The sequence below is a fragment of the Narcine bancroftii genome, chromosome 11 (genome assembly GCF_036971445.1).
Source record: "Narcine bancroftii isolate sNarBan1 chromosome 11, sNarBan1.hap1, whole genome shotgun sequence".
Classification (NCBI taxonomy): domain Eukaryota; kingdom Metazoa; phylum Chordata; class Chondrichthyes; order Torpediniformes; family Narcinidae; genus Narcine; species Narcine bancroftii.
This window is the reverse complement of record NC_091479.1, coordinates 61,610,533-61,624,415: the sequence shown is the minus strand read 5'-3', so window position 1 is coordinate 61,624,415 and position 13,883 is coordinate 61,610,533. Positions and strand designations below refer to the sequence as shown.

The following is a 13,883-nucleotide window of genomic DNA, read 5'->3' as shown; positions in this document are numbered from 1 at the left end:
ATGAAAACTATCCCTGAATTGCAGTGTATTTCCCCTTTGGAAATAGCATCACTGACGATGAACTGTAAGCACGTCTTTATTCGAACGTGGCATTCACTCTGAAATTCTCCCCACAATGCACCGCGAACCTGGCGTCACGCGCACATTTGTGTTCCCATAATGCTCTTCCCCCTCAAAATGTTTTGTACTTATTGGTAAATAAATATAAAGTTAAAATTAGTGATACTGACACAACGTAGAATTTAACAATGATAACATGACAGAGAATTTAAATATAACTTCCACTCATCACATTACCAAAGTCTTAAAGTCTCTGCACATAGTCTTTTAGGTGTCTTTCTTGGAACTTCTGGCAATGAAGAACAGTGAGCTGGCGTATGACTTTTCAACTCTTCTGGAGGAGATGACTTCTCCTCACTGACTGGCACTACTGGCTGTATTTGACCGTCATCCTGCTCCTGTATCACCGGTACCGGGTGTTACGAGTCCAAAGGACCTCAAAACCCAGCAGCCATAGACATTCACCAAGACAAGTAGTTACTTAAACAAAAGTTGTTTTTAGCTATCTTTAAACATGAAAACAGAATCAAACTTTAAATTAACTAACCTTAACCCCCTTCTAATTCGAAGTCCACATGTGTGTAAATTTAAGAAAAGCTCTTTGGTTCACAGTTCAATCTCATTTCTCATTCTTCCAAGTTCACTGGTTGCAGGCAATTCTTATTCTATGCACAGAATTTAACAAGTATAAAGATCATCAGGCTTTGGTGCTCAAAAGGTAAATGTTTACCTTTGGAGGTTTGCAGAGAGAGATTTGTTGTTCCAGGATTTCCACAACTATGGTACCACCATTAGTCGCCTCAATGTCTTGCTGATGAAACTTGCCCCATCAGGGTTCTCCAGATGATAATCTCTTTCTTTCAGGTCATCACAGAGTTCCTTTTTGTTCCACTTATTCCAAGAGAAACATCAGATAGATAGCACTTCCAGCCATCCACCACTCTGGAGCTTTCTGTTTCAGTTCCACAAGCTTCTTCTGCTTGCTTCAGCTGTGATTGTTCAGTCTCTCTCTCTTCATCTGAGACTGCTAGAAAGCCCATGTGACTCTCTCACTTACAAAAAAAAAACACCTTCTTCAGCAATCAACAGGAGTTATCCTTCTGTTTCCATCTGTTGCTTTAGGTAAACAAAACCCAGGAGTGACCTTTCTGTGAGCACTAAAGATACTTGCAAACAGCCAGAGTGTCTCCAGTCCAAGACAATGGTCTATTCATTTCATGACATTATTTCAATTAGCACCTACTTGTGAAATGTGCATAGCATTCTCCATAGTTTTTGTAAAGTTCACTGAATATGAATTCTTCAGTATTTCAAATAAGATCTATTTTAAAATGTGTGTATGTATGTAACCTACTCTAATTTTACCAATTTCTCCCAATATTTATCTACATTACACATGGCTATCTCAGGGGCATCATCATTGCTTTATGCTCAAAATGGATCTTCCACCATTAGAATGGAGATGAGTCTTTAATTGCTCTTAACTGGTCGAAGAGTCATTTCCATATCTTGTCCCCCACTAGTACTGAATATTAACACAGACTTTGTTTCTTTAGGAGCACGCCTCTTATCCATGTTTCTTTATTCTGCTGGCAATCCCTTACTAATACTCTTTTCTCCGATCACCAGAGCATTTTTTGTCTTACTCCTGGATGTCGACTTAAATACAAAGTCCGATGTTTGGGTGCAAGGCAGTAAGTCAGGTTCTCAAGTTGCGTCCAAACATCAGTTCCACTGGCCTGCATTTTGTAGTGGAGTGCGGTGTTGTTCTGTATGATAGCAGAAAGTCTGCAATGTTATGGTCCCATGATATTTTACATGACTTCTTTGCTTTCATTGCTCTTTTAAATGTCTGCACTCCACTTCCCCATTAGTACTAGGGTGGGAAGGAGCAGATAATATGTGGTGCACATTGTGGCCTCACAGAAACTGTTTGAAAGCGTCTGACACAAATTGAGGTCCATTGTCTATGGGTAATCCATACTCTATGAACACACCTCGTAGGTCCTCAATTGTTGTCATTGACCACATGGGCACTACTATAGGCCATTTGGAGCACGCATCAACAATAATCAGGAAATTTTCCCCCATAATGTGCCAGCAAAGTCAATGTGAATTCTGTGCCATGGTTGTGATGGCCATTTCCATGGGTTAGCTTCAGTCTGGGGTGCTTTTGGTTGTATTTCTTGGCAGATGTGACATATCCACACTATCTCTTCAATGTCACTGTCCATCAATGGCCACCAGACATCTATGCGTGCCAGCACGTTCATCCAGATCCTTCCTGGATGATTGGTGTGGCCTCTTGCCAATTCTTGGGGATGATTATTCTTGTTCCCCACAACAGACAATTGATATTTCATTTGGCAGCGTGTGATAAGCTTTCAATTTGGCTGCAATACTGTTGGTCTATGGCCACCCATTCAAACATAGAATGTTTGACAGCATAGCAACTTTCTGCACCTCTTTGCTGATAACCTATAATAGGCAAGTGGTGAAGTTCCTGGTTGATTGCAGTGGCTTACACTATCCAGGCAGAGGTAAGCACAAAAATGCATCCGCATGGCCATTCTTGTCTTCCAAACAATGCTTTAGGTCATAATCATACACCGCGAGCTCCATCGGCCATCTCTCAATTCTTGCTGATGCTAACACAGGAATGCCCTTCTTGGGGCCTAAGATCAAGCTGAGTGATTTATTGTCCATCACTAAAGTAAACTTCCTACCATATAGGTATTGGTGAAATCGCTTAAGACCAAAGTTTATGGCCAGTCCTTCCTTCTCCAGTCGCGCATAGTTCTGTTCCCACACTGTCAAGGAGCGGAAAGGTTTGTTCTCCCTTTTCCATGACTTGTGACAATGCCACACCTAAACCAACAGGTGAAGCATCAGTAGCCAGGGCCACTTACTTGTCTGGGTCGTAATGAACAAGAACATTGTCCTTTGAGATCGACTGTTTCTTCAAGCTTTGTCGGTTTCTGCATTCCAGCACCATTTCGGGTCTTTATTTAGCAACTGGTTGAGTGAGTTGCACTGTATACCTGATGTCACGCGCACATGTGTGTTCCCATAACATGCGTAACAATGTTGTTCTCACGATCCCTTTGTATTTTACCCATCCCCTGCTCTTAACAATCCATAGAAACAGTTTATCCTTCTCCCTCCCCTCCTCTCTCTCCACCAGTGATCCTGGTCACCCTGGTAAAATTCCTTCTCACCCTTTGTTCCTCCCCTTTGGAGCTGGAGTTCGCTATCAAGCCCCTTGCCCCTTCCAGAAGAGATGTTAATGGCTTCATTTAAAGGTAAATCATTTAATGTGTCCTTCTGAGTATGGCCAATTCTCTCGTTCTCTTTCTGTTTTATTTTTCTTTGCATCTCTCACGTGTGTGCATACACATGCGCATGCGCACAAACACATACATACACACACACCCACACACACATACACACTCACGCATGCACACACCAACACCCACCACAACACACACACACACACACACACACACACACACACACACACACACACACACACACACACACACACACACACTTTCAACACTTGGCTCCAATTCTAAATTTTCAGAATCAGAATTTATTGTCATGAACGTGGCATCTTTGGACAGTGTCACCAGTGCAAACAGTCTCCACATAAACCTCCTTACAAAAACAAATTAAAATAGTGCACAGTCAAAGTAAGGCAGTGCCTTTGCTTCATTGATATTGATGGCATTGGGGAAGAAGCTGTCCTTGCTTCTGACGTCTGAAAGGAAAATAATTATAATCTTATTTCAATGGCTCCCAACAGCAGTGATCTGAGCCAGTCTGTGTTGCTGTTGTAGCAATGGTTCACATTGCTGGGAGGATTATTTTGATCAATATTCACACTATTTGCATTCTAGAACTGTTGTCTGGTCAAACTTGCCAAGGATTCCAGTAAACTCAGTAAAACTTGTTCCTGTTTAATTTTATTTTGCTACCCTCTGACAGAGAGGCCAGTGTCCAGCTGAACAAGTCAAGGGCCTTTATCACAAAATGACATTGTTTGACCCATCGCACTCTTCTGCAATTCCTCTCTCTGAGCAGGACACAGCAAGTAATTGGCGATCTGCCAGCTAATTTCTCAACCAGGATTAAAACTTCAACTTTGAAAGAAGGAAGAACTTGAAATTCTGCTGAGAGACATTGCAGAAGAAGCCCGAAATGTCAGTTATGTAGCTCTGCCTTTGCTACATAAAGGACACTGTTTGACCTGTTGAGTTTCTCCAGCATTTTGTGTTTTTACTTCAACAAATGATGTCCACAGATTTTTCTGTTTTACTGCTGCCCCTCTCCCTTTCCTGACTTTCCAGTTCTCCCCTCCCTCTTACCCACCCAGCCATCCCTCCTCCCCCTTATCGCTGCTGTCCCCTCCCTCCATTCTCCACCTATCATCTCCGGCCTTTGCCACCCCCCTCTCCCGCTCCCCCCCAACCCTTTCAGTTCAGACGCCTGCTGGCATTCTCTCACACCTTGATGAAGGGCTCAAGCCCGAAACGTCGGTTCAGTATCTTTACCTTTGCTACATGAAGGACACTGTTTGACCTGCTGAGCTTGTGTGTGTGTGTGTGTCCATAATTTTCCACAAACAATGACTCTGTTTATGATAAATGAGTTAACACTTCATGTGCGCTGGTGCAATAAGCAAGCGACATAAATGTCTTTGGCATCGAGAGCCCATAGGTTTTACAAGCCCACTTTCCCACAGCTTCATGTAGTGGAATGAAATAATAGCATTATCTGACAGGACTGATGATCTAAGGTGGTGGACTGCTGTATTCCTGATTACCTGGTTCCACTCCATTCTGTGTCTGTACCTGTGACCCATCCTTCTTTGACCTTGTGTGAAGCCTCTAATACCTTAACCTTTCTCCAGAAAGCCCAGGTCCCAGCACAGGATGAGACCCCTGTCCATTTTGAATAAAAGCCTGTAAATCAGTGGCTCAGTCACAGCCTCTCAAGTTACTTACTGCATATTAGCCAGTGTGGGATGCATAGATTGCTGGCAGGATGAGTGGCAGTGCTGAACTGGGGTGTTTGGGTTGTCTGTGAGGTGGTGCACAGGAGAAGGTTCTTGAGCAGGAATGGGCCACTCACTTACGGACAAAGTGATGGAGAAAGAGAGAGACACACACACAGCACGGAAACAAGCCCTCGGTCATCAAGTCCTTGCCAACCACCGACAACCCAATCCTACATTAATCTCATTTCACTTCTCCCCGCAGCCTCATCAAATTCCCTCATATTCCACCGCTCATGAACGTATGAGAGAAATCTTGCAGGGGGCCTTTAATCCGGCAACTTACATGTCTTTGGGACGTAGGAAGTGATCAGAAAACCCATGTGGTTCCAGAGACAACATGCAAACTCCACACAGACTCCACCAGATGTCTGGATGGAACGTGGGCCTCTGGCACAGTGGGGGACTTTTGCTTTTAAGATCACAAGTGAGCTGCATTGTGGCCTTGAGCTCTACGGCGTTTCATCTCACCTCAGCTCTGCTGCTCAGATGAAGGAGCCAGAGTCAAGTGTTTTTTTTTACCGGGTGAGTCTGTTGGGATGAATGGGCTATAGGGGAGGGGCAAGAACCCTGAGGATCCAGCAGTGTTGGCTATAAACGACGAAGACACAAGCACCTTGACAGGGAAACACGCAGGAGAGAGATGGTGAGAGACGATGCAAATACAAGTTGCTGAGGAGTTGTCAAAGATTTTGTAACTGGGGAGGGTTGGCTGCTTCCTTTGAGATGACACTTGGACCGATAATAAAGAGAAGGACCCTGATCAAGAATTGCAGGAAAAGACTATCGGTAGAAACGACAAAAATAATTGTAAGATTTACTTGTGAAGAGTGACGTATTATATTGTATTTTATATTGTACATAGATATGTTTTAAAGGAGATCAATTGTGGCGTTTTTTTGTGTCAGTCACAAACACACACAAATACTTCACAACACAGATCTCATTTGAAATGCCAGAGCTCTGCTTAAGTCAGACAATCCAGGCTCCCAGTGCCTTTGTAAAGACAATGGAAACTGCTGCTTTGCTGAAGGACAAGTAGGTGTTAATTGGACATGCTGTGAAGTAATGGATTATTGTCTTGGAAAGCAACAGATGAATGGACTCAGAAGACTGGGTCTGGTGCCACAGTCCATCTGGGTGCAGTTTTCTGTTTCAAGAGGGTCATGTGGCTTTCTCAGAGAGAGAGAGAGAGAGAGAGAGAGATTCAGTTCTACAGTTCAGCAGCTGGGACTGGAATATGATAAGCTGGCAAGCTTGTGGAAAAATGCCATTTTGAAGACGGTGTGTGATTTCTTAGTTTAGCCTATTCAAAGTCCTTGTGGTCCATACAAGAGGAGATGGCTGGATGTATAATGCTTCACTTGAAATAAGGAAAACAAAAAGAAACTCTGTGGTGACCTGAAAGAAAGAGGTTATCATCTGGAAAACCCTGATGGGGTAAGTTTCTTTGGCCAGACACTGAAGTGGGTGATCAGAAGGAATCAGTTTTTTGTGTGTCCAACGAACAACAAATCTCTCTCTGAAAACTGATAAGAACCTTTCTGCACGGTTTACCATTTACCTTTCAAGCACCAAAGCTTGGTGAAGATTCATCAATGTCAAATTCTGTGCACAGTGTAAGAATTGCCTGATACCAGTGATCTTGGAAGCATGAGAAGTGAGAATCGACTGTGAATCAAAGAACTTTTCTGAACTTACACACACATTGCATACACGTGTGCTTAGAATTAGAAGGGGGTTAAGTTAGGTTAAGTTAATTTGATGGTAATGTTAATTGAAAGCAACTTTTGCTTAAGTAACCATTTGGCTTGGTGAATTTCAATTGGTGCTGAGTTTTGGCCTCATCTGGGCCCGTAATAAGAGTACAAACACTGAGCTGGTCAGTCAGCGTCTGCAGAGAGAGAAAACAGGTTAACTGGCCAGATCTTCTTTGAGGGGCTTGGTCATAAGATATGATTTTGTTCCTGGAATTTAATTAAAACAGTGCAAGTAAAGTCAGAGGGTGAGTTAGATGGAAGGAAATGAGTCGTTGAGAATCTGGAATTTGGAGAAAGCAAATGAACTTTTTGCAGCTTTTTCTTATTTGAGTGTTTAACCTCAGGAAATATTACTAACCCACACATATTATAAATCCACTGTAATGCAGCCATTAGAATGAATATCTTCACAACTCTGTAACGATAGAGTCATAAATAACATTTAAATTGTAAGTTATACAATGGAAACCTAATTCATTGGTCATATTTCAGGAGTGCATGAAATAGAAAACAGGCTGTCGCTGTGAAACACGGCAGTACTATATTGTGGGCTAACTTAAAACACAAATATTTCATGTATTAAAGCAGCCTGGAACCATTAATAGCTGCAGCAAACACCAGTTGTGGGAACGTATAAATCCTATCCATAATGTGAGGCCGCAAAAAAAAGAGATCATTCACAATGGCGCAAACACTGCAGCTTCACCTACACCAGCTGGAAAACAGGGCTCGATCCTGTCGTTGGGCAGAGGTAAAAGCTGCCGTCACAGTTGTGGTGCCTGCATAGAGATCGAGAGACCACTCTGTACTGAAAGAGAAGAACACTTACCTTGTTCTCACAAGCTTCCGGAGAAACTCATCAGGACAAGTAGGATCTGTCGGAAATAAAGGGTAACCAACATTTCGGGCCTCGGCCCTTCAAAAACATTTGTCACCCTATGGATGCTGTGAGGCCTGCTCAGTTTCTCCTGCATCTTGACACCAGCCCCACCACCCCCCCCGCCCCATCTGCAGGTTTTCTTGTTTAACTTTAAACCTGTTTATTTCCCTTTTATGAAAGGCTGAACTACAGGTTTTAATTTGCTTGAAACTTGCACACAAGGTTCTGGATTCTCTCTGGCTCCATGTGCTCTACTCCTGCCCAAGGGCCGGCAGGAGCCTTTCTGTGGGGCCGGTGATTGGCAGGGTGTAGTTGGAGCCAGTCTCCCAGGTTACCTCCCTGGAGGTACAGTGGGGTGCTCCCTGCAGTAGGCAGTGCAGGAGTGTGGACAGGCACAGGCAGATACCAACAGTCCAGTGGTTGTATTGCCACACTTCTTATCAAGTTCTGAGGACAGGCCATGGACCTGAAACGTTAACTCTGATTTTTTTTTTCCTCACTCTTTGGAGATTTTTTCTGGCCTATTGAGTGCTCCCAATGTTACTTTCTCTGATATCTGTAGTTTCAGTGTGGTCTTTATTTTTGCCGTTACTTCAAATACATCTCGTGTTGAGCCCCAGTGGCTCCAATGGGCGTTCCCTATGTGCCTGGTTACATGATCATGCTGGCCAGTGGACAAAATCTCTTCAATGAGAAGGAGGAATCCCACCTCTGAGGCTTGGGTGGATGTCCAGTGCTGGAGGATGGGCAAGAGCCCTCCCCCATGCTAATGAAGAGCCCAGAGATGGGCACCTCAACCTCAACATCAGCGAGTCCAAACATAGGTTAGGAGACCACTTCGCTGAACACATGTGCTCCATCGTTGGGTCGAAGCTTGAACTCCCAGGAACGCAGACTGCAGATGTGAGTATCTCCAGCAAATGGCGAGATGCTGGAGGAGACCTAAAACATGGGCAATATCTCTTTGCTTTATTGGACGCTGAAAAGACCACTGAGTTCCTGAAGCATTTCTGTGTTTATCCTCAGCTGGCCAGGCAGCTTCCAGAGCTGGAACTGGTCATTCACCATGTTGGGTCAGGGTGGGGAGTGGGGAGGAGGTAGATATCAACGATGTCAAAGGATGGAACAAACTGTATAAGAGGTAAGAGGTGATAGGCTATTGGAGAGAAGATGGACAAAGAAAAGAGAGGCAGATGGTGGAAGAGACCACTGGAAGGGGGATGTTTAGAGATAAAAGGAGTGAATAAAGGTGGAAACAGATAGAGGTAGGTTGCATCAAACTGGAAAGATCAATGTACCGCTGGGTTTAAGGAGGAATATGATGGGTTGTTTCTCAATGTTTATGTTTGGCTTCACAGACCAGACATCTGTGTGAGAATGGTGGTGAATTTTTAAATGGTTGGCTCCTGGGAGTTCAAGCTTTGACCTAACGATGGAGCACAGGTGTTCAGCGAAGTGGTCTCCTAACCTATGTTTGGACTCGCTGATGTGGAGGGCACCACACCAAATGTAATGGATTCTTGGAGCTGCATTGGCACTGCCCCTAGTAGTGATCTCAGGACGGGGCACAGTGAAGGGAGATTTGCTTAGTGCTGAACAAGTAGGGAATGCTCAGCAATTCTGGCTGGTGGCCTTTCAGCTGAGAGATGCGACAGGCCATGAGAGGAGCGGAAAGGGCCTGTGATGGGAGGATGGTCGGCGGGATTAAGTAACAGGAAAGTAAGAGACATCAAAACAAAATCAACCCAGTGTGGCAGGAAGGATTATAAATGGTAATAGTCAGAGTTCAACCAGTAACTTTCAATTATTAATCACCGATGATAAATAGGAATGAGCAAAAACAGCTCAGTAAATTGAATGAATGGCTATTTCCATCATGCAGAGATTGGTTGTTCAGCAGTAATGTCCTCACACAATATTTTGGTCCTTTAATGTGGAAGGCCTGCCTCCTCTTGTCTGAGGGGAATCAGTGAGCTCAGAGCCTGGTTCTGAGATGTATTCCCAGCAGCCTTTGAAGTTCACCTCCAAGGAAAGGTAATCAGGAACGTGCAGCTCCCAGATCATCACTCAACAAAGCCACAGCATTTTTTTTCCGTGAACTGGAAACCGTAAAACTTCAAAATGAAGATTGGGAATGAGAGGAGGGTTATCGAAGAGGTGATTTAGTGGCCTTCAAGCCAAACTTAAAAGCAGAACGCATCAAACTGGGAGATGAAGGAGGGTGGAATCTAAAGGGTGGAACTGCAATCTGTGTGTCTTCTGCAAATAATGTGATCTCGATGTTGACTTGGGGCACGTTAAGGCTAATGTAGCTCATTATAAATCATTGTGTGTGATGGTGTGTGAATTTACAGTGATGTACAGTCACCCAAGTGCACCCTTTGTGGTATGTGAGATTGATATTCACAGAAGAAATGCATTTATTTGATACCTTACAAAAAGAGCCTGAAATATTTCAGTTTGTGTCTAATTATGGCTGAATCTGGAGAAGGGTTATCGAGCTTTAAAGCATAATACGCCTTGACAAAAGTTGATAAGATAAAAATACAGAATCATTAATTCACATGGAATCACCAGTTAGTCTGCGCCAACTCTGCAGAGATGTGGGGAGAGTGGAGTGGGAGGGGAATAAAATATCAGAATTGCTGTCAACGGGTGCTTGATGTGGGCTGAAGGCCTGTTTCTGTGTTGCATGTCTTTACACCTGTAACGCAACACTATGCACATTCCCGCGCACGCCTCTTCACTAATTACACTTCAGAATCAAAATTTATTGTCATGAACAAGTCAAGAAATGCATTGTTTTGTGGAAGTATCACAGAGCAAACATTTATATAAACCACCTTACAACAGTAATAAAAATAGTGCATGAAAGTCAAAGTAAGGCAGTGTCTTTGGTTCATTGATCATTCAGGAATCTGATGGCAGCAGCGAAGAAGCTGTCCTTGGGCTGCTGAATTCTCATCTTCAGGCTCCTGCACCTTGTTCCCGACGGTAGCAGAGTGGAGAGGACATGGCCTGGAGAGTGGGGGTCCTTGAGGATAGAGGCTGCTTTCTTAAAACACTGCCTCTGATTGATGTCCTCAAAGAGTGAAGTCTTGTGCCAGGATGCTATTCCTGCTCGCATTCCCACTGATTGCCCGGACCGGTGCTGACTGTTCTAGGTGCACCACGTCGCCAAGGCTTGCTCTCATTGTGGACCCACTGGGAGAGTTAGGACTGTTTATGTGCCTCATTGTATGGAGGGGAAGAAAGAAACCAGTTCCAGAAGCACCCACCCCAGCAATGATTATTGGAAATGACAGACTTTATCAATAACCACAAAGTCGAGAGGAGGGGAACGATAGGCTTTAATAAACACGAGACTTTGGCTGGCCCGGATCCAGGTACAGGAATGCCGAAAGGGGAGAGGGAGGTCAACCCTTATGCCCAGGTCATAAGGGGAGAAGACATAGGAAATGAGTCACTAGTAGGCGGGCCAGTCTCATACATACAACAGCACAGAGGTAGGGAATAATGTACAAGGAGAAAACATATCACTACAGGAAGTGAGGTGGTTAAGTGGTGAGGGGAGTGGAAGAATACTGTCATTACTGAAACATTGTGATTAAAGAGTCCATACAAGCAGCTCCTTTGAGCAGGATCACTGCAGATGGAAGACCCTCAGCTGCGTGAGCCAGAACAGTGCTGGAGGTGTAACAGTCTGGTGTAGTGGGCCTGTGTGTCTTGAAGGGTAGTCTTCTCCCATCAGTGGGGGGGGGGGGGGTGAGACAGGAGGGGAGGAATGGAGGGGGGTGTTTGGGGAGAACTCACCCGCTTCTGGACTTCTAATGGTGTGGAAGTATGATAGATTAGTCAGGGGCCACCTCTGGTGGGGGAGGTGCAAAGTGTTGGGTAGAATGTGTCAGAGTGGATGATGTATTGGAAGCTTCCCCCACCTCCCCACCTCCTCAATGCTCTTTCCAGAGAGCCTAGATGGTACACATGGGGATCCCATGAGTGGGGTGCATTAGGGCTGTGAGTCACTGGCAGGGTGGCGATGTTGCACTTTGTTTCAGCCCTTCAAACTTGAGTGGGTCATCCGCAATAAAATTAGCCTGGGTCTCAATTTTGTTTGTTCCCATTTTCCGTGAAGTGCTCTGACCTATGTTCTTCAAGGAGCAAAGTTTACACATTTCCCTCATAACCACGTGGGTTTCCTGATTCCCTCACTTCAACTTGGTATCCTACACGTCATGTGGCAACTAGAGGTTCGATACATACTGAGTTGGTTAGCAGCAGAAACCATTAGCTTGACTAAAGTTCTCCAGCTGAGTTTGGTTCTTGAAGTGATCCTATTCCACATTCCCTGTGACCTATTCTTCCAATTTTCCCATGAACTCCCTCCTAATTTTACCTCTCACCTCCAGCAGGGATAATTTACTGTGGCCAATTAAGTTCTGGTTTACTGTCACCTGACCGCACATATACAACCAGTCAAAACAACATTTGTCCAGACCACAGCGCACACACATGATACACAGCATATTTTAATCACGTTCACTTACCGATATAATTTAAATACACTTCAACTCCGATTATCCAAAATCAGATTGTCCAGATCCTTTCATCCAATTTTAAAAAAAAATTTCATTGTGAGCGCTGTTGTGCGAATGATTCTGACAAAAAGTCCACAGTCTGTACAACAGGCTTTAATTAGCTTAAACATACACCAGTCTTAGTATCTTTGCTGGTTCCACATGTCCAACTGACTTAGGAAGGGGTCGGTTCGAGTCTTTATACGACCGGTGATTGACAGCCGACATTTGGGGCCCAGGTTGCCTACCTGCAGGTACAGTGGTTGCCCATTTCAGTAGGCCAGTGTATTGGTTGTGTCACCACATTCAGATCAGGCTGCTGGCAGCAGTGAACATCGAGCTCCCGGTGGCTGCAGCGACCTTGGGCTCCCGGCATGAGTGGGGCCTTGGTGGGGAGGTGTCAGTTATGGGGGGTGGCCAGTAATATTCTTTTTGGATGAGAATTAAACATTATTTCCATTGTTGTTTGTTGTTACAAGTGATTCGCCGTTGCTACTAAGCTATTTTTAAAAAATGACCGACATAGGCCCGGCCTGACTATTTCACATAATCGGAGTTGTACTGTACAAATGAATATTTTTGAATTATTTACTCAGTTACTCAGACACTGTTCACAGCCTGTGAGAAGAAACTATTTCCCAGTCTGGCAGTCCTGATTTTGATGCTCGTGTACTTCCTTCCTGATGGTAGTGGGTCAAAGAAACTGTGTGCTGGATGGATCCTCAACTTTGAGCCCTATTTAAGCAACAGTGAATGCCATCAATACAGGAAAGGGAGAACCCAGTGATAATCTCGGCCGTTTTGATGATACTCTTTATTAACTTCTGGTCTGACGCTTTACAGCTACCTTACGACAGAATGATGCAGCGAGACAGGGCAGTCAATTGCGTTCCTGAAAAGATTGGTCAAAATGGGAGCAAAATACAGATCTTATCTGTGAGAAGAAAATACAATCTACACTGTGAAGGAACAGTGATGATGAATTATGTCGAGAGTTCAAAGGAATGCTGGAAATAGTCAGCAGGTCAGACAACATCTGGGGAGAGAAAAACAAAAGCACATTTCAGGAAATTGACCTAGAATTAAAATGCTATTTGAAATCTTTCTTGCAATGGTATTAGTTGTTTTAACGCCGACATTAACCAATGCTCAGGTAGGTTAATGGGACATGTTCCAGCATTGGTTCCTGCATGATTGTAAGTTTTGATACAGAATGTCAGAGAGAAGCTGTGGCCAAATCTGGTTCTGGTTGCATTCCTGTACATGACTCTGGCCTTTCTTCCTCTCCTGAACTCTGACATGAAGCCAGTTGTGGCATTTCCACCCCCCTCCCCACCCCCATTATGACCCTCTCCGACCACACGGCATTGACATATCGACTTCTCCAATTTCGGTTAACTCCTTCCACCCAGTCTCTCTCTTTCCCTACCTATCTGTCTCCTTTTCCCCAGCTCGCCAACTTTCCCCTTTCCTCTCCTTTCAGGAACTGCCCTCGGCCCTTTCCCCCTTTCACCTCAGCTTTTTTTTTCTCTACCCTCCCACCTGGGTCC

General features: G+C 44.3%; 1 protein-coding gene and 1 long non-coding RNA gene across 6 annotated transcripts in view; one reads left to right on the top strand and one right to left on the bottom strand.

The window, feature by feature from the left end:
* LOC138745797 (contactin-1-like) overlaps positions 1 to 13,883 on the top strand; it is a 314,963-nt gene that overhangs the window by 242,339 nt on the left and 58,741 nt on the right. The gene's annotated exons all lie outside the window — the stretch shown is intronic.
* The window catches only part of LOC138745798 (uncharacterized), a 33,198-nt gene continuing 32,448 nt past the window's right edge, over positions 13,134 to 13,883 (bottom strand). The window contains exon 3 of the long non-coding RNA XR_011346520.1: positions 13,134 to 13,369. This is a non-coding gene — a long non-coding RNA (uncharacterized lncRNA). The remainder of the gene's footprint in view (positions 13,370 to 13,883) is intronic.